Raw genomic sequence first — 19,247 nt, forward strand, 5'->3', positions numbered from 1 at the left:
GTCCTTCCTGGGGTTAGTATTACATGTCCTAGGTCCTAGGATTCAAAGTTCATAGGAAAATAGAATAGATGGAGAGGCCATCTGTCTAACCCTTTCATTTTTCATTTGCAAGAAACCGAGGCCTACAACAGATAAGTAGTAACTTGCTCAGGTCACAAACTAGCAACTATCTGAGGCAAGATTTGAATCACAAACCCTATCCCCTATACCTTGCCTGGAAAATATAGTCCTAGCTCACTTATACCAGTGATGCCAAACTCAAATAGAAACACAGGGATCACTTCTATTTGAGTTGACTTAGAAAACCACAAATTAACATTATCTATGTTGTATTGTATTTTTATTTATTTTAAACATTTCAAAATTTCATTTTAATCTGGTTGGCCCTTACTCCTTGGATACAAGAAGCCCTTGAGCAGTGAGTTTGACGCTTCTGATTCACACTATTAAATTATAAGCTCCTTGAGTTTACTGAATAGGAGGTGGGGATAGTGACATGGTCAGACCTACACTTTAGGATACAACATTTTGGCAGCTGAATAGAGGATGGATTGGAGTGGGGAAATATTGGAGACCTGGAGACCATACTGAAAGTTGTTGCCATGGTCCAGATAGTGAATGATGAGAGCCTGGGTCGGGGTTGTAGTTGTGTGAGTGAAGAGAAGGAGATACATGAGAGATATGAAGGTAGAAATGACCACGTTTAGAAAACATATAAGATGTGTGATGGGACTGGGAGTGAGGAGTTAAGGATAGAATTAAAGTTATGAGCTTCAGGATCTGAGAGATTAGGTAATGGTGTCCTCCACAGGAAAAGGGAAGTGTGGAAGAGTAGAGGGTTTGGAGGGGAAGGTAACAGTTCAGTTTTGATCATAATGAATTTGAGATGTCTATAGGATATCCTCTTTGAGATGTCCAAGAGCTGGTTAGTGATACTAGACTAGATCTCAGGAGAGAGACTAGAACTATAGATAGAGATCTGGGAATCATCTATGTAAAGATGATAAATAAAACTATGGGAGCTGAGATTACTGAGCTAGATAATATAAAGCAGGAATTCCTATTTTGTGTGTGTGTGTGTGTGTGTGTGTGGCATGGACCCTTTTGGAAGTTTTCTAAAACCAATGGATCCTTTCTCAGAATGTTTTTAAAAGTATAAAATAAAATACTTTGAATTACAAAGGAAACCAATTATATTGAAATACAGTTTTCAGACTGATTGGGTGATAAATATGGATTGAAAAAACCTTAAAAGAATGGTTACTGAATAAAGGTGGTAAAGAGAGACTGTGGAAGTGGCGATGGAAAAAAAAAAAAAGGATTCTGACTCTCCTCACCCTAACAACCAGTGAGTTGCAGGGTATGAGTGAAAATTCAAACAACACTGGAAAGGGTAGCGAAGGAAGCAGTGTCATCGGCAGGGAGCCAGGTACATGGAAGGAGAGAAAAAGGAAGAAGTTTAAGATGAAGACATATTTGTTAACTCTGGACCAGACATTTCAGAGAGGATGGTAGCATGGGTGGGCCGCTCTGGGCAGTTAGCGTGGAGGGTCGTGAAAATAAAAGGAGTGGAGTGGGTAGTGGGAAATTCAGAAATAATTTGTAAATGGCAGTTGAAATGGGTAGGTGGGTGGGGTGCTGGGGTGGGGGTAACAGAGGTAAGCTTTAGGAGGGAGAAATCCCAAGTCAGACACTTGGCTGTTCAAGCTGTGGGTTCTGGGAAAGTACAGGAGAATAATTGGTCCCCTGTTTGGAAGAAAACACTGGACCACAAGGCATATCTCCATCCCCAAAAAGGGTAGGAGGAGGGCAGCATGAATGAACTAACAACGGATTTCTTAGGGGATCAAACGCAGAATGCAAACACGTACCAACCCAGAGGTCCCTAATTTCCACTAGGGATTACTTATCACAGCATACTGGAGAATTATAGCACCTGGAGTCAATGTAATTTTCCAGGTGCAGAAGTTAATATTGGATTTTAATTTTAATTATTGAACCTTCTTGCTGATCCATTGTGGCAGGCTTTCCAAGAAGCTGGGAAGCTGGTGCCCATCCTTTGGGCCTCTCCTTTCTCGATAGATTTTCCAGAGTCATAAGTGGGTTCTTAAGCCAAAAGAAGTGTGATTCTTGCCCTTTTCCTGCTCTCCCCCTCCCCTGCACCAACACCCAGGTTCCTTTGTTCTAATATCACCTGGATCACAAGGGTTACAAACATATGCAATATATTAATCAGGGGAAAAGAAACATTATGCAGAATTCTCTTCATTTAGTCTTAGGAGATCTAGTTTTGGTTCTGTCACTTACCTGCTGTGTGACCCTGGACAAGTCATTTAACCTCTGGGGCCCTCAGTTTCCTCCTTTCTAAAGTGAGGATCCCAACTGTGGCAATACTGACCTCACAGGATAATTTTTAGCCTCTAATGGGAATGCACACAAGTATTCATACAGGCCTATACACATGGCAGCTTGTATTAGTATAAGCATCATTATTGTTTGAGTGAAATGTATTTTTAAATAAATCAATTTTATTTAAACAAATGAAAGTTACTGGCATTCTGAATCTGGAAATACAACTCTGCCTGAGACTTCTTTTCATTGTCTTACACATGGATAAAGTTACAGCTCCCCAGTATACAAAGTATCAAAAGAATCAAAGAATGAGAAAGGAAAATCAAGAGCAAGTATCTTTTTGTTGTCTTTTCCTCCTCTAAAATGGAGCTTCTCAAACTATAGGCTCTAATAAAAATAAAAATAGCTAATATTCATATAATGCTTTAAAGTTCCCAAACTACTGTGTATGTATGCAAGTATATGTATGTACATATACACACATATACATATATACATACGAACACACACATATGTGTGTGTATATATGTGTGTGTATATATATATATATATATTTATGTATATATATATGTTCTCCTTTCCAAAGTAGTTATCCAGACCAAAAGGCAGTAGTCCAAAAAACTGGATAGTTGAGTAGGGCACCAGTAAACTTTGTCCTGGGCCAAGTCTCTGTCCTCATGAGAGAGTGTGGTACAATGGAAAGAATACTGGGGGATTTGGAGTCAGAGAAACTGTGTTCAAATCCCGACTCCAGCTACTTACTATCCATGTGACCTTGGGTAAGTCACTGCATTGCTCTGGGCCTTAGAGTCCTCATGTATAAGATAAGTGGGTTGGATTAAATGTCTTCCAAGGTGGCTTCTAGTTCCATGTCAACAATCTTCCTCATCTGCCCTTAGAGATTTATGGCACTATCAAACAATAAGTGTACTTGAGGGCAGTTAGGTGGCACAGTGGATAGAGTGCTGGACCTGAACGCATGTTCCTGAGGTCAAATCCAGTCTCAGACACTTACTGGCTGTGTGACCCTGGGAAAGCCACTTACCCCTATTTGCCTCAGTTTTCTCATCTGTAAAATGAGCTGGAGAAGGAAATGACAAACCACTCCAGTATCTTTGCCAAGAAAACCCCAAAATGGCATCAGGGAGAATCAGACATGACTGAAAAACAACTAAACAACTTTGAGCTTGAGGCAGATAGGTGACAGAATGGATAGGGTGTTAGACTTGGAGTCCAGAAGACCTAAGTTCAAATCCTGCCTCAGATATGCACTAGCTGTGTGTTTATGTTTATAGATTCACTTTCCCCACCTATAAATTGGAATAATAACAGCACTTAGCTCACAGAGTGTTGTGAGGCTCAAATGAGATAATTTTTGTAAAATGCTTCATAATACATAGTGAATTTGTGGTTTCATGTGCGCTCATCTTTTTTATCATACTGTTATGGAAATGCTTGTTTTATTCCATAAATTAAAAAAAAAGAAAAATAAAGAAAATAAAGATACACATATATGTATATGTGTGTATATGTACATACATATACTTGCATACGTACATAGTAATTTGGGAACCTTAAAAAATAAAACATTTTGCAAACCTTAAAATACTATATGAAGGCTAACTTATCTTTTATTATAATAGCTATGAAGGTTCTGGTTAGTGTGAAAAATGAATCCCCTAAAGTGGTTACATGTATTCCAGGGATTTATAAAGTGCCTGGCACATAGTAAGCACTTGATGAATATTGATTGAGTATAGGTTGACTGATGCATTCGAATTCTCATTATTTGAGGTTATAGTTATGTAAATATGGTAACTGGTTCCAACCCAATGGAAATATGCAGTGCAAATTGGAATAATGTGATCATATCAGGGGGAGGGATTCCTTATTCACACTAATTGGGATGTAGTCATACTGTACAAGTTGTGGGGGAGGGGAATGTGCTAGAATTGCTGGAATCCAAGGTCATCAAGGTGTACTCCAGAGTCATGGAAGATGTCCTTCGCAAAGTCTAACCAAAAGATGGCTGGTTGGTCACATTCGCCAACCTTTTCCTTATGCTAAGCTCTGGAAATAAAATTTATTTTGGAAAGTATGGCAATGAATAGGATAGTCCCTTTCTATTTATTGTCTCTCTTTGTTTGTACTTACCTCTCTGAAGTCTACCCAACTTCCTTATTGTGTCTGAGTCAAAAGACAATTGTAGAATCCAATGAAAGGATGAACCCAGCTTTTTTGATATTCCAGCCAAGCATTTCATTAACAATAGAAGAGACTGGGGGAAGTAGTCCACCTTTCTTCTCTCCAAAGACAATTCTTTCTTTTGAGAGACCTCTTTATTTGTTGCATCTTATCAAGCCCTCTCTGTCCTTCAGCAGTAGACGTGTTGCCCTAAAACATACCAGGAATCCTAAATGCCAGCAGGTTAATTTAGGTTGCCAGGGAAACTGTCTTGATTTGCATTGACTTTCGGTGATTTCCAGGAGGCATTCACCTGTAGAACCAAGAGTGGAAAAGGAGGCGGCAGCAGCAGCAGCAGCAGCAGCTGCCCCCCAGCCAAGCTAGTTCTATTTCTGTCTCTGCAGTGTCTGTCCCTCTCTCCTACAGCATATCCTGAATTCTTCTTTGGAGGAAGGGTGGAGTGATGGAGGGTTAAGTAGGGAGGGGATGGGATAAATGATGGGAGAGTAGGAGGGATATGCAATCCAATCTCTGCTTTCTGGCTCATGTATCTTAGTCATGCCTGATGTTTGGGAATTCCCTGGCTGCATACTTTTTTTAAAGACATTTATTAAGTCCTTATAGAGGTAGCTAGGTGTCAAAGTGAATAGAGAGCTGGCTTTGGAGTCAGAGGGACCTGAGTTCACATACAGTTTCAGACGCTTCCTAGCTGTGTGACCCTAGGCAAGTCACTTAACCCTGTTTGCCTCAGTTTCTTATCTGTAAAATCTACTACAGAAGGAAATAGCAATGCACTCTAGTATGTGCAAGAAAGCCCCAAACAGAGGAATGAGATGGAGAAGGAGGGCTGGTAGTTCTGGAACCCTACTCTTTTTTTTTTCCAGTGAAGCAATTGGGGTTAAGTGACTTGCCCATGGTCACTCAGCTAGTAAGTGTTAAGTGTCTGAGGCCAGATTTGAACTCAGGTCATCCTGACTCCAAGGCTGGAGCTCTATCCACTGCACCACCTAGCTGCCCCTTGGAACCCTACTCGTATCAGAAATGGGTTAAAGAGAGAATGATACAAATATATCTAGAAGGATGTAAAAGTCTTCTAAATTCAGAAAGAAATAAAAAGTAAAGGAGATAGGAAGGGGGAGAGGGTATGGGAGGGAGTTTTAGAGGGAGCCCTACTCACATCAGATCTGGGTTAAAGAGAACTATATATATATATATATATATATACACACACACACACACACACACACACACACACACACACACACACATACATATGTGTGTATGTATGTATGTATATGTATAATATACATATATAGGAATAAAAGTCTTCTAAATTTATAAAGAAATAAGAGGGTGAGGGAATAGGATAAGGGGGGATATATGGGTGTCTAGATTAATGAGAATGAGCTAAAGAGGGAAATACATATTATATATACATACATATATATTTACACACACATATTTGGAAGGCTATAAAAGTCTTCTACATTCAGATAAAAACAAGAGGGTAAGGGGAAAGGGTGGGGAGGAGAGGATAAGGGAGGGATCTTTGGAGGGGAGATAGGTTAAGTAATAGGAGGGCAAAATAGGGAGTAGAAGTAAAGCAGAGGAGTTAGGAGGTATAGGAAATAAGAGATACACACAAACATGAAATAAAAATCAGGAGTAGAATTTATTAGGGAAAAAAGCAGGTCTAGTAATCATGATATCAGACAAAATTAAAGCTAAAATAGATTTAATCAAAGGAGAAAAATAGGGAAACTACACTATATGTCAGTCATATTAATGAATTTTGTTTTAGACTATTTAAAATAACTAGACAGTATAAGGTTGAAATGTTGCTGTGGTGTAGGAAATGATGAGTTGGTGGACTTAGAAAAATATGGAAAGCCTTGGACTTATCAAGGAAGATGTTATCTATCCTCAGAGAAACAGAGGGCAAACAAGTGTAGTACAGTCTTACACAGATGCATATGAGTGTATATGTCGATATATGAGTATGATTATAGATATCTAAGTGTATGTATGTCTATGTGTATATAAGTATGTGTGTCTATGTCTATATATGCATATGTATATGTATATACACACATACACACATATATGTACACACAGATATACGTCCAAGTTTAATTGTAGCTTTCTTGGGGGAGGCTGGGGAGGAAGGGGGAAAAAAGAACAAAGGAAAAAATTGCAGGGCAGAGAACAAAAAAACCTTATAAGGAAGCAAAGAAAAGATGGACAGCTTTGCACATAATGTGTAGTATTTATTATATAGACTTTCTTGAAATGGAAATTTATTCAGTGTATTTTGAATACTCTCTTACATTCTACTGTGCACATGACAATGCTTCCTCCCCCTCTCCTTTTCTTAATGTGTATTTAAATTTAAAATAAACTAATTAAAAAAAAACCAAATGGGGTCATGGAGAATTGGAGAGAACTGAAAAATGACTCAACAATAACAATAACAACAAGCTCTTGCTGGTCCTTATTATGTTCTAAGAACTGGAGATACAAATGGAAAAAGCTAGTCGGTCCCTACTTTCAAGAAGTTCAAACTCTCACTGAAGAAAATGACACACAAAAAAAATGCAGAGAGGATGGAAAGACCCAGCAGTCCTAAGGGTCTAGCAGCAGGAGATTTGTTATAACTCATTTCATAATACAACCCACTATGTATCTATGGAATCATCCTGAAAAGGAAAACAAAAGTGGAAACTGAGGTCATTCTTTCTTCGAATGTGGTAGCAATCTATAGCAATGACATTTCTGCATGTCACTTTTGTATTTGATTTTACATCATATTCAGCCCGATCTTTAAGTTATATCCCCAGAGTATGATAGATTAAGGGAAAACAGAAAGTTCATTCATTCAGTAATCCATCAACTGGCGTTCTTGCTGTTCCTTCCATGTGATGCTACCATTCCATAACTTTTCACTGGCTGTTCCCCGTGTCTGGAGTGCCCTGCCCCTGGATTCCCTGGTCTCCTTCAAGACTCAACTCAAATCCTCCTTTTGCAAGATGACTATACTGGTTTCCTCAACTCTTAGTGCCTTCCCTCTGAGATTACCTCTTGTTTATACTATGTAGATAAATAGATCTTTATATCTCTATGTATCTACCTAACTTTTCTCTTTTTAAACATTTTTAGTATTTTATTTTTAATTTGTGAAATAAAACAAGCATTCCCATAACATAGTGTAACAAAAAAGATGATTGCACATGAAACTGCAAATCTATTATGTACAAATTACTATTCCTTTTAAATACATAAAAATTTATCATATAAATTTCTTTTTTGTCTTTATATTTGTATTTCTATGTGTCTATGTATCTACTGATCTTGTGTGTACAATTTTTTGCATGCTGTCTCCCTCTTTAGACTATGAGCTCCTTGACAGTAGGGACTGTGTCACAGAGTTTGGCATGTAGTAGGTGCTTAATAAATGCTTGTTGATTACTGTTGATTCAACAAGTATTTATTGAACTGCTATCTTGGAAAAGGAGAAAGGAGAAAGAAAAGCATAAATGGGGGGGAAAGGATGGAGAGAAAGACCTATCATAACTGTGAATGTGATATATGAATGTAAAGGAATACTATTGTGCTATAAGAAATGATGAACAGGCTAACTTCAGAAAATCCTAGGAAGACTTGTATGGTCTGATGCTGAGTGAAGTGAGCAGAACCAGGAGAATGTTGTACACAGTAACAGCCATGTTGTGCAATGATAATAGTGATAGACTTAACCCTTCTCAGCAATGCAAGGATCTAAGACATCTCCAAAGGCCTCACAATGGAAAATGCTATCCATATTCAAAGAAAGAACGATGGAGTTTGAATGCAGATTGAAGCATACTATTTGCTATTTTTTTCTTCTGTTGTGTTTTGTTTCCTCTTTATGGTGGTTCCTCCTATTGGTTCTAATTCTTACTTATAACATACTAAAGTGAAAATATGTTTAATAAGAATGTATATGTATAGGCTATATTAGATTGGGTGCTGTCTTGGGGAGGGAGGTAGAGAAAAATTTAAAACTCAAAAGCTTATGGAAGTGATTGTTGATAAATCAAAATAAATTAGTAAAAAAAACAGAAAAATTAAAAATAAAAAAATGAACTGCTATCTTTAAGGCTTTAAGTCTGGTGCTGGAAATGAAAGAAAATATGACTCCCTTTCTCAGGGAGCTCATAGGCTGGTGAAGGAAATAAGACAGATGCCAAAGTTTCAAGTACATTTCAGAATGTGGTAGCTTCTAAGAGAGAGGCTAAATGTTAAGAGAGTCAACAGGAGAGATTCCCTACTGGGTTGGGGTCCAGAAAGACATCACACAGAAAGTGGCATTAGAAAGGGGCCTTGAAATATCATAGAAATACTGGATTTCATGGCAACACACATGAGTGCTGGCTCTGCATTGAAAGGACCTGGCTTCAAATCCTGCCACTGATACCTTTACCTGTATGATATAGGACACTTCTTCGGGCCACAATCTCCTCATCTACCAAATGAAAGGATTGACCTAGATAGCCTTTGAGGGCCCTGCCAGCTCTAGAACTTTAATCCTATTATCTAGTATTAGAAAGGATCTTAGAAGTAAGTCATTCTAACCCTTCATTTTGTAGATGAGAAAAGATGCATATAGAAAGGAAAGGACTTGCTCAAGGTCACACAGGTAGCAAGTAACAGGGTTGGAATTTGAACCCAGGTCTTCTAATTCCAAATCCACCATTTTTCAACCATAGCACAGTTCAGTAGGATCTCCACATGGGAATGGGGGGGCTGGAGCATGACATTCTTGGTACAGAGAACAGAGTGAAGAAAGGCGTAGGGGTTTAATCAATGGTAACTATTATGCTTTGGCTGAAGTCTAGGCTGTGCAAAGGGAAATAATACCATGAAAGAAATGTGAAAAAAGAGGTTTGGGTCAAATTGTGAAAAGTTTTAAGCTACCATAAGTTCTGGACTTATGAGTTTGTTTTCCAGATGATTGGACATTGAGTTAACTTTATTCAGTAGACAATGGGAAACCATTGAAGGCCTTTGAGCTGCAGAGTCTCACATAGGAAGTTTCAGCTGGCAAGTTTTGCATATTGAAATATTGATCTAGTGGATCTTAGTGGCGAGAGAGAGAGACTGAAGCCAGGAGGGACAGAGGCCTTTGAAGTGGCCTGTGAAGGAGATAAAAAGGGCCTGAACTAAGATGGTGGTAGTAAGAATGGAAAGGAAGGGATGGATTTAAGAGACATCTCAGGGAAAGAATTAACAGATTTTGTTAAGAGTGATGTGAATTCCTACTTCTGAGTGTTCATTAATAATAAATGTAGTAATATAAACTCATTATATGGGTATCATTTTGCTTATCTTCTCAATAGTGGGATAGCAACTGAAGAGAGGGAGAAAATTTGGAGCCCAAAATAAACAAATAAACAAAATAAAAATAAATAATCATGCTTTTATGTTTATATAATTATATAATGGGTTGATAAAGAAATAGGTACTCTCACTACTCACAAAATCTCAAACTTGGAAGAGACCTTAAAGGTCATTAGCCCAACCTATTCCCAAACAAGAACCTTCTAGAACAAGAGTTCTCTACTTTTTGTGTCCTGTCCCCATTTGGCAGTCTGGAGAAGCAACTAGGGGCCCCTTTGCAGAATAATGTTTTTAAATGCATAAAATAAAATACATAGGATTACAAAGGAAGTAAATGATATTGAAATATAACTATCTATATCTATATCTATCTATTTATCTATTTAAGCAAAGAGATGGACTCTTGGTTAAGAACTTCTGCTCTGTAGTGGTGGTGACTCAAGTGGTGACTCAGTCTTTGCTTGACCATTTTCAGTAAGGGGAAATTCAGAGGGCTGATTCCACTTTTCTACAGTTCTAGATGTTAAATGTAGTTGCTAGTTAACCTTGTTCTCAGTAATTTGGCCTAGTAGTATCATGGGTCAGTACAGGATTACTGACTAAATCAGTTAGGCTTTCTATTTCATGGAGAATGCAGGCAGTAAATTGAAGGGAACCTCTTTGTTTTCTATAAGATGTGCTAGGCTCAAAGGGGAGAATGAAGCTCATCCTACTGTTGTTTTTCAGTGGTGTCCAACTCTTCATGGACCATATTGTCCATGAGGTTTTCTTGGCAAAGATACTTGAGTGGTTTGGCATTTCTTTCTCCTGCAATTAAGGTAAGGGCAGTTAAGTAACCTGTGTAGGGTCATACAGCTAGTAAGTATCTAAGGTAAGATTTAAACTCATGTCTTCCTGAGCTCCAGGCCCAGCGCTCTATCTACTGAGCCATCTTGCTGCCTCCTCACAATATTACAATCAGTCAAAAACAGTCATTTACTAACTGCATGCCATATGCCACATTCTGCTAAGCCAGTACAATAATAATAAAAAAGGAAATAATTCCTGCCTTCAAGGAGCTTTTTATTCCAATAGAGCAGACAATGTAAACACAAATAGATACATATAGAAAGTAATAAAAAGAGAGGAAGGTACTAGCAGAAAGGTGACAAGGAAAGGTTTCCTCCAAGAGGTGATATTTGAACTGATTCTAAGGTGTGCTAGTGAAGAAGAAAACTATTCCAGGCATGGGGAATAGCCAGTGCAAGAGCATGGCAATAATAAGGGAACAAAAAGAGTAAGACGTACAGGTGAAAAACCTGAGTTAAATGCTGATTGGATCATGAAAGGTGAATCAGCAACATTGGCCTTATGTGTGCATAAACATATATAAATTTACAAATACATACATACATATACACACATATATATACATATACACACACACATATATACATATATATATACATATAATATATATACCATCAACCAGGAAAATATCCCTTCTAAGCCCAAGAGGGAAGAATGTAGCAGCAGAAAAGAGTATTCTTTTTGGTGTAAAAACAAAAAGCTAATTTCTTTACCCATGGTTCTCGGGAGACCACCTAACACACAACACAATATTCGTCAGCTATTAGTTTAGAGGACTCTTCAAATGTGGCTGTGGCAGAAAGAAGAGATGTATTTGGAGCCAGTGAAAGTGTATCCTGAAAACCAATTCAAAATATGTGATACACATGGGAGTGAGCAGGCCTAGAGCAAGGCCTAAATAGATGTAGCCCTTGAAAGGGAGGCAGAACTGAAGGTGTTAAGGTGAACCCCAAGATCAACACCAAGTTGGCTTTGGTCTAAACTTCATAGGTCAGTCTGCCTGTTCATCAAGCTCAAAGTCACAGAGATTTTTTTGAAAATGGGAGGCTAACCTAGAGGCCTTCATTCCTCTCCAGGTGTCACCGTTGATGCATCTCCCTCTACAAAACTCCAACACAGGGCACCTCCATCCCCCCTCCTCCCTTCCATTTTTGTGTTATCTTCCCCCACTAGAATATAAGCTCCTTGAAGGCAGCAAACAGCTTTCTTTCTACTTATATTTTTATTCCCAGAGCTTAGCATAGTGCCTGGCATATAGAAAAGCCCTAATAAATGATCATTTCCTTCCTTCCTTCCTTCCTTCCTTCCTTCCTTCCTTCCTTCCTTCTTCTCATTAGTTGTGTTTAATTCTATGTGGTTTTTAAGAATGGATATTAACCCAAGGAAACATGCAAAAGTTGCAGCTTTTAAAGATCTCACTTAATATCCTACCTAGAAGGTACATCAAAGACTATCTACTGTCCAACCAGCTCATTTCACAGATAGGAAAACTAAGAGCCAGGGGGTGAAGTTATTTGACCAAGATCAAACAGGTAGAAGGATCAGAGGCAGGATTTGAACTCATGTTCTCTGACTCCAGAGCTAGTATTCTACCTCCTGACTCTAGGCATTTTCACATTTCTATGACTTGAACCCACAGGACTTAAGAGGTATAATCTGAATGAGTAGAGAATACAGGAGGGAGAAGAGGAGGGTGTTCCAGACAAGGCAAACAAGAAGATGCTGAGTTTCTGACGTATCAGAAAGCCATTTTCTCAATTTCCTCATCATCCAAACTGTAACTGACATTTCCCAAACTTTAATATCTTAATTCTCACCATGCTGTCTTTACCTTGTATAGACATATTATATATGCACACACACACACACATACATACACACACACATATATTATGTATATATGTGTGTGTTGCTTCCTTCATTACATAACATTCCTTGTGGTGAGGGACTGTTTCACTTTGATCTTCATATCCTCAGAATTTAGCGCAACATCTGACATATTAACAAGCATAATTGTGTTTCTGTTCCTTGAAATTCAGTACTGTACTGATGCATTAAGGGATTAGGATGGCATCTGCGGGACAAGTTCATTTGTTTCATTTAGGATGTGAAGCTCCCAAGACAAGAATTCTCCAATCCACTCACTTGGGTAAAGACACAGATGGTAGGCTTATCCAATTTGAAGATGATATAAAACTAAGTGGTGGAGCTAACCGGATGCCTGAGCCAGGAGCTAACGAAGAGCTCAACAGGTGAGCACAGTAGTGAGAGTATGTGAAAAAAAAGCATATTCTTAGTCTGGAATTTTAAAAAAATCAATTTTACAACTACAAGGTGTAGAAGATTTGATGAAACAAGTTTGAGAAATATCTTGGGTTTTCAGAGGACCACAAGGTAAATGAGAGTCAGTAGCATAACATGATTGTCAACAACACAAAACAAAACTAATGTCATCTTAGGCTACATTAAACAAGGGACACTCCATGAGAGAGGTCATGGTACTACTGTTCTCTTCCTCTGGCAGACCATATTTGCAATAATATGTTTGGGTGTCCTGGTTTAGGAAGTTAATTGCTAAACTGGAGAGTATGTAGAAGAGAGATGCTGAGATGGTACACAGACTTGAGGATGAATTTTAAAAAGTTAGGGTGTAGGGGCAGCTAGGTGGTGCATTGCATAGAGCATGGGCTCTGGAATCAGGAGGACCTGAATTTAAATCCGGCCTCAGACACATAACACTCACTAGCTGTGTGACTTTGGACAAGTCACCTAACCCCAATTGCCTCACCAAAAAAAAAAAAAGAAGTTAGGGTGTGTTTCCCAGGAAAAAGGATGAGATAGCTGCCTTCAACGACATTTTAGTGTATATAGCATATAGCTGTCTTCTTCAAGGACATTGTTGAAGTGTCTTTTGTTCAGTCAGAAGGGTAAAAGTTGTGTATGAGTTGGAACTCTAAGATTCTTGACAACTTAGTGATTCTGTAAATCTGTGATGATTTCCATATTTATATGTTCATGCTTTCCAATGTATTCTGGCTTGAATACCACATAGTCTGATATTATCAGAGCCAAGCCTGATTTTCTTGAAATAGTTATAGCATGACAAAATTGAGTCAGATTAAATCTACATACATCACTGTCACTCTTTCCTTTCCTCTCTGTAGTCGCTCTTCCCTTTTCTCCTCTCTTTGCTCTTCTTGCCTCTTCCACCACACTTCTCTTTTCTATTCTCCCTTCACTTTCATTCCCCCTTTCTAACATTTTCATTTCTTCCAACTTTGAGCTGCTTGGAGATCAAATGAACATGATTGATCTAACAAATTGCTGCATATATAGAGTGACAGAAAGAGAAGAGTCAAAGGTTGTAGGCTTATGTAACTAGAAGAATTTTGGGTTTACTAACAGATATAGAAATGCCAAAGGAAGTAGAGGTTTTTTTTGGCGGGGGGTGAGATAGTAATAACTACCACTTATTTAATGACTCAGATCTTCAAGGATGACAAGTTCAGTTTGGGACATAGTGATTTTGAGGCACTATTAGGCAACCAAGAGGAAATAACCAGCAGATAATTGGGAACACTAGGATAGAACTAAGAGGCAGATATAGTATAGGTACAAGTATAGGTATAGGTATGGGTATAGGTAAAGATATAGATTTGGTAAAGATATAGACCAAATATGGTCTGCCAGAGGAAGAGAACAGTAGTACCATGACCTCTCTCATAGAGTATCCCTTGTTTAATGTAGCCTAAGATGACTATACCTATATGATAAGTAAAGATATAGTATTTGGATCGAGATGATAATTGAAGCCATGAGAATAGATGGAATTTTCAAGGGAAACAGGAGAAAAGTCATTGTGTAATATCAGGGACACCCATGTTTAACAATTGGAATAAAGATGGACCAATCAGCAATGAGTTAGAGAAGCAGTGAGAGAGATAAGTGGATAGCCATGAGAGGACAATGTGATGAAAGCCAGGGAGGGAAGGGAGGGGCTTTAAGAAGGAGATGATTCACAGATCAGAGAAGTCAGAAAAGAGGGGTAGAAATTGAGCCACTGGATTTAGAGGAGGTCAGCCCTCAATGACCTTGGAGAGATCTATTTTATTATAGTTGTAGGAATGACTTTGCAGCTTCAGTTTTTCACTTTTGAATTAATGACTGTCTTAATAAAACACTTTCTATTAGTACCTAGAATCAGGAGTTAAATGAGTCAGCATTTAACCAACATCCAGGGGGCACAATAGAGAAAGTCTTATATTTAAAGCATAACAAAAAGTCCTATAACTACTCTGAGAGTGGCTGACATCTTCACCATGATCCAGGAAGCTCATTCTCGGGATAACCTCATCGTCCGATGACATCCCAACAGCCTTGGGACTCCACTTCATTGCCACCATCTGCCTTCTGATTAGAGGATGGGCTACAAACTTCAAACCACTATTTAAGAAGACAGCCCACCTCAGAGGACTCTTCATTTCTCATTTGGGTGCTCAATTTTTCTGATCAACTTCTCCACTATGTCCCCACTGGGCATCTTCTCCCATCTATCTCCCTTTTAAGTTTTCTTTTGTGTGTTGTTCACTCATTAGATTGTAAACTCCTTGAGGGCAAAGATTATCTTTCTTTTTTCCCTATTTCATATCCTTAGCATTTAAATATATGGCCCAACACATAGCAAGTGCTCAATACATATTGATTATTGATTCTCACTTAACAAAACCAATGCATAAGAAAGAACTAGACTAAATCAGAGTAAGAGTCTAAAGAAACAGGGCCACAAAAAGTCATGGCAGAGTACAGGACCAAAAGCCAGAGATTACAGAATTTCTAACCAGGGAGAATACATTCTAGTCATCTGGGTCGTCTGAGTTGAAATGAGGCAGGGGAAGGAGTAGTCACTTTTTCCCATTCTGAGACTATTTCAGACTGCGGTGGGCATGTGGTGGAATTGAGAAACCAGTAGAAAGAGCTCATTAATAGAGAAAATGCTTGGTGCATAGGTAAGGGCCAAGGTTATAGCAGTCTCATGGTGCCACTCCTAGCACATGAAAAACAATATATAGATCCCTATTTTCCTGCCAGGCCAACTCAAAAGAAAGTTTATCATATCTTTGTGGACCAATAATCAAGTGGAGAATGTTAACATGGTAAGAATCAAGATACTTAGTTCTAGGAAATGTTGACTGTAATTAGAAGATGAGAAAATGGAGAAAATGCTTTCTGACATGTCAGAAAATCAACGTCTTGTTTGCCTTGTCTGGAACACCCTCCCTCTCCCCTCCTCTCCACTGATCCAAATCTTACCCACTTCTCAAGTCCTCTGGGCTCAGGGCTCATTTCCTCTTAGAAGTCTTCTCTGATGACAATCCTCCTTTCTCTTAATTATTATTAAAATCATAGGCAGTACTGTTCAGTTTGTATTGTATGATTTAATGTGTCACAATGCCCTCCGATCGTTTCCTGTTGGGTGTGTTGTAAAAGAGAGAGAGGAGAGAGAGAAGAGAGAGAGAGAAAAAAGAGAGAGAAGGAGGGAGGGAGGGAGAGACAGAGACAAAGAGAAGGAGGGAGAGGGAGGGAAGAAGGGAGGAGGAGGAGAGAAGAGAGAGAGAGAGAGAGAGAGAGAGAGAGAGAGAGAGAGAGAACGAGAAAGAGAGAGAACGAGAGAGAGAACAAGAGAGAGAGAGAGAGAATGAGAGAGAAAATGAGAGAGGGAGAGAACAAGAGAGAGAGAACAAGAGAGAGAGAGAGAACGAGAGAGAGAGAGAGAGAGAGAGAGAGAGATCTTATTAATTAGACTGTTGTAGCACTATTTTGTGCTTAGGTTGTAAACCCCTCAAGAGATCTAACTCAAAGTTCGTTCGTATTCCAATGGCAGCTAGTCTGGGCTGGGCATCTGTAAGGGATGCAGAAGCAGACTTGACCTGCTAAACAAAGAAATCCCAGGAACCCTCGGAAACCTCTGGCAGAGAAGCTGAATCCCTCCATCAGTGTAAACCCAGCAGTAACTGCCCCAAACCCCTTTCCCCCTTGGCAAGGGCTTTGAATAACAACCAGCCTCCAGTCCTCTAGGGGTGTTTCCTTCCACCTCTAGCATGCATCGCACTCGTCCCCAAGTCCTGGTTTCCCCCAATGTTTGGTCCTGTTAGATACAGATAAGAATCCTAGAAAAAATCCGCCAGACTTTATCGATATGAGAGTAGGGTAGAGGGGTCAAGTGGGCCTGTTTCCATCACTTTTCCAGACTGCCCTTTGTTTTGTATCTACTGTCAGTAAAGAAAAGGAACAAGCATTAAGTGCCTACTATGGATTATGCTAGGCACTTCTTAAATATTGTCTCATTTGATCCTCATAACAACCCTGGGAGGTAGGTGCTATTATTATCCCCATTTTACAGTTGAGGAAACTGAGACAGACATTAATTCAGTGACTTGCCCAGGGTCACACAGCTAGCAAGTGTCTAAGGTCATATTTGGACTCAAATCTTCCTGACTTGGGGCTCAGAGCTCTATCCACTGATCCACCTATCTGGCTTGCCTGATTATCTCATTGTGAACTCTATATTTTCTTGTACTTCACTTTGGTATCCCATTAAATGTCTCCAGTCCTGGTTAAAATGTCATATAATGTGCTATCATTCAACAAGCACTGTGTGTGACAGATATTGGAAACACCAAGACAAAACAATCCCTTCCTTCAGGGAACTCGCATTGTACTGGGGGATTAAACTTGTATATAAAAAAGAAAAACAAGTAAATGTAGAGTCATTTTAGAAGGAGGAGAGCCCTGGGCTCAGGGGAACAAGAAGGGTATAACTAGGATGTGGCATCTGAGCTGAGCCTACAAAGGAACTAGAATTTTCCACGAAGTGAAGATGGAGAGGGAAGGCATTCCTGGCATGGGGCACAGCCTATGCAAAAGCCCAGAAGCAAAAGGGAAAATGTAGTGGAGGAGAAACAAGTAAGCCAGTTTGGCTAGAATATCAATTGATGTCTAGTATGTTTAACAGTATGTGAATCAAGTTAGATCTAGCCATTCCTTTGGCTAATAATAATATCTAATATTCTAATAATATCTGTTAGCAGGAGTTGCAGAATACTGTCTTAAGTACAGTTGGAGATAGAGTCCTTATAGTGGTGATGATGATAAAACAGGGTTCCTACTTTCATTCTGGGTGATCATTTTTAGTAGCCTGCCTTTTGTCATTATCCCATAATTTCTAATATTTCTCTGAACCATAATCAGAGAATTCCTTTCATGTGGCAAGGACTTCTCTGTTAGAATTTTTACATTTTCTTCCTCTGCTCTGACATTAGCTTCTTTCTAAGGCCCTGCCAGAAATAAAATCCTTGTTAATCAAAGAGGCAATTTTTGAATTTGGCCTTCTGAAGGGTCTATTCCATCTGTAAAGCACTTTGGGCATCCAGGCAGGATGAAGGCTATGTTAATTCTTCTGACTGATTGATTGATTTATTGATCTGATTACTGTCCCACTGTTTTTAAAACATCTGAAATTGCCAGCAGTGGCCTTGACCCACTGGGTGAAAATTACTTCACAACAGTTGGCTGCTTTTCATATGTGGCAGGCAAATGCCAGCCCATTATTTCAAGATGCTTATTCCTGTTGGGTTCAGGACGAAGATTGGTGGCTAGACAGCCAGTGACTTCAACCCTGTTTACCTGGGTGGGAGTTAGAAGATAGTAAACCTCAGGAAGATTTTGCCCTACAATTAAATTGAAAAGAAAAAGCGTGCAATCATCCCATCATTGCAGATATTGGAAATAATGGATTCAGCAGCAAGACACTTATTAATATAGCAGCCCGAGGTAGCTTTTGTTCCATTCATTCCAAATTAGAGCAGTGCCAGCTGCTGCACTCTGCACTTTAGGTCTCCCTATTAAAGGCTTTGTACGTGAAACTTTCTTTTAGTATAATTCAGGATTAATTTTTCAATCCCTAAGGTGCAGTCAGGCAGTCAACCGACATTTGTTGTGTTTACTATGTGTAAACACCTTTCAGGTCTAATTTAATACAATTCAATTTAATAAAAATTCCTTAAGCACCTAATATGTGTCAAGTGCTGTGAGACATAGCTGGGTTTAGAAAAAGACAAAAATCAAATAGCAGCTGCTCTGAGGGAGCTTATAGTCTATTTCAATGGTAACTGAATGTAAGCTTCTAAAACATTTCCCATTCATTAGTTATTTTATATCACAATAAGCCTGAAGGACAGGTGCTGTTGTATTCACATTCCACAGGTGAAGGAGGGTCACACAGCCAGTGTACGTAAGAGGCGGCATTTGAAGCTTTTGGCCTTCTCGACTTCAAGGCTGATTCTACTCAATGTGCTTTATGTGGACTAGTCAAAATAGGTTAGGGATTTTTAGGTGCCATAAAATGCCATGTATCGCCTATGTAGAATGAGAATTTGCTTTTAAGATATCTGTAACTATATATTTAATATATATCTATATATGATCTA

The sequence above is a fragment of the Vombatus ursinus genome, unplaced genomic scaffold (genome assembly GCF_900497805.2).
Source record: "Vombatus ursinus unplaced genomic scaffold, bare-nosed wombat genome assembly UNPS02014773.1, whole genome shotgun sequence".
Taxonomy (NCBI): domain Eukaryota; kingdom Metazoa; phylum Chordata; class Mammalia; order Diprotodontia; family Vombatidae; genus Vombatus; species Vombatus ursinus.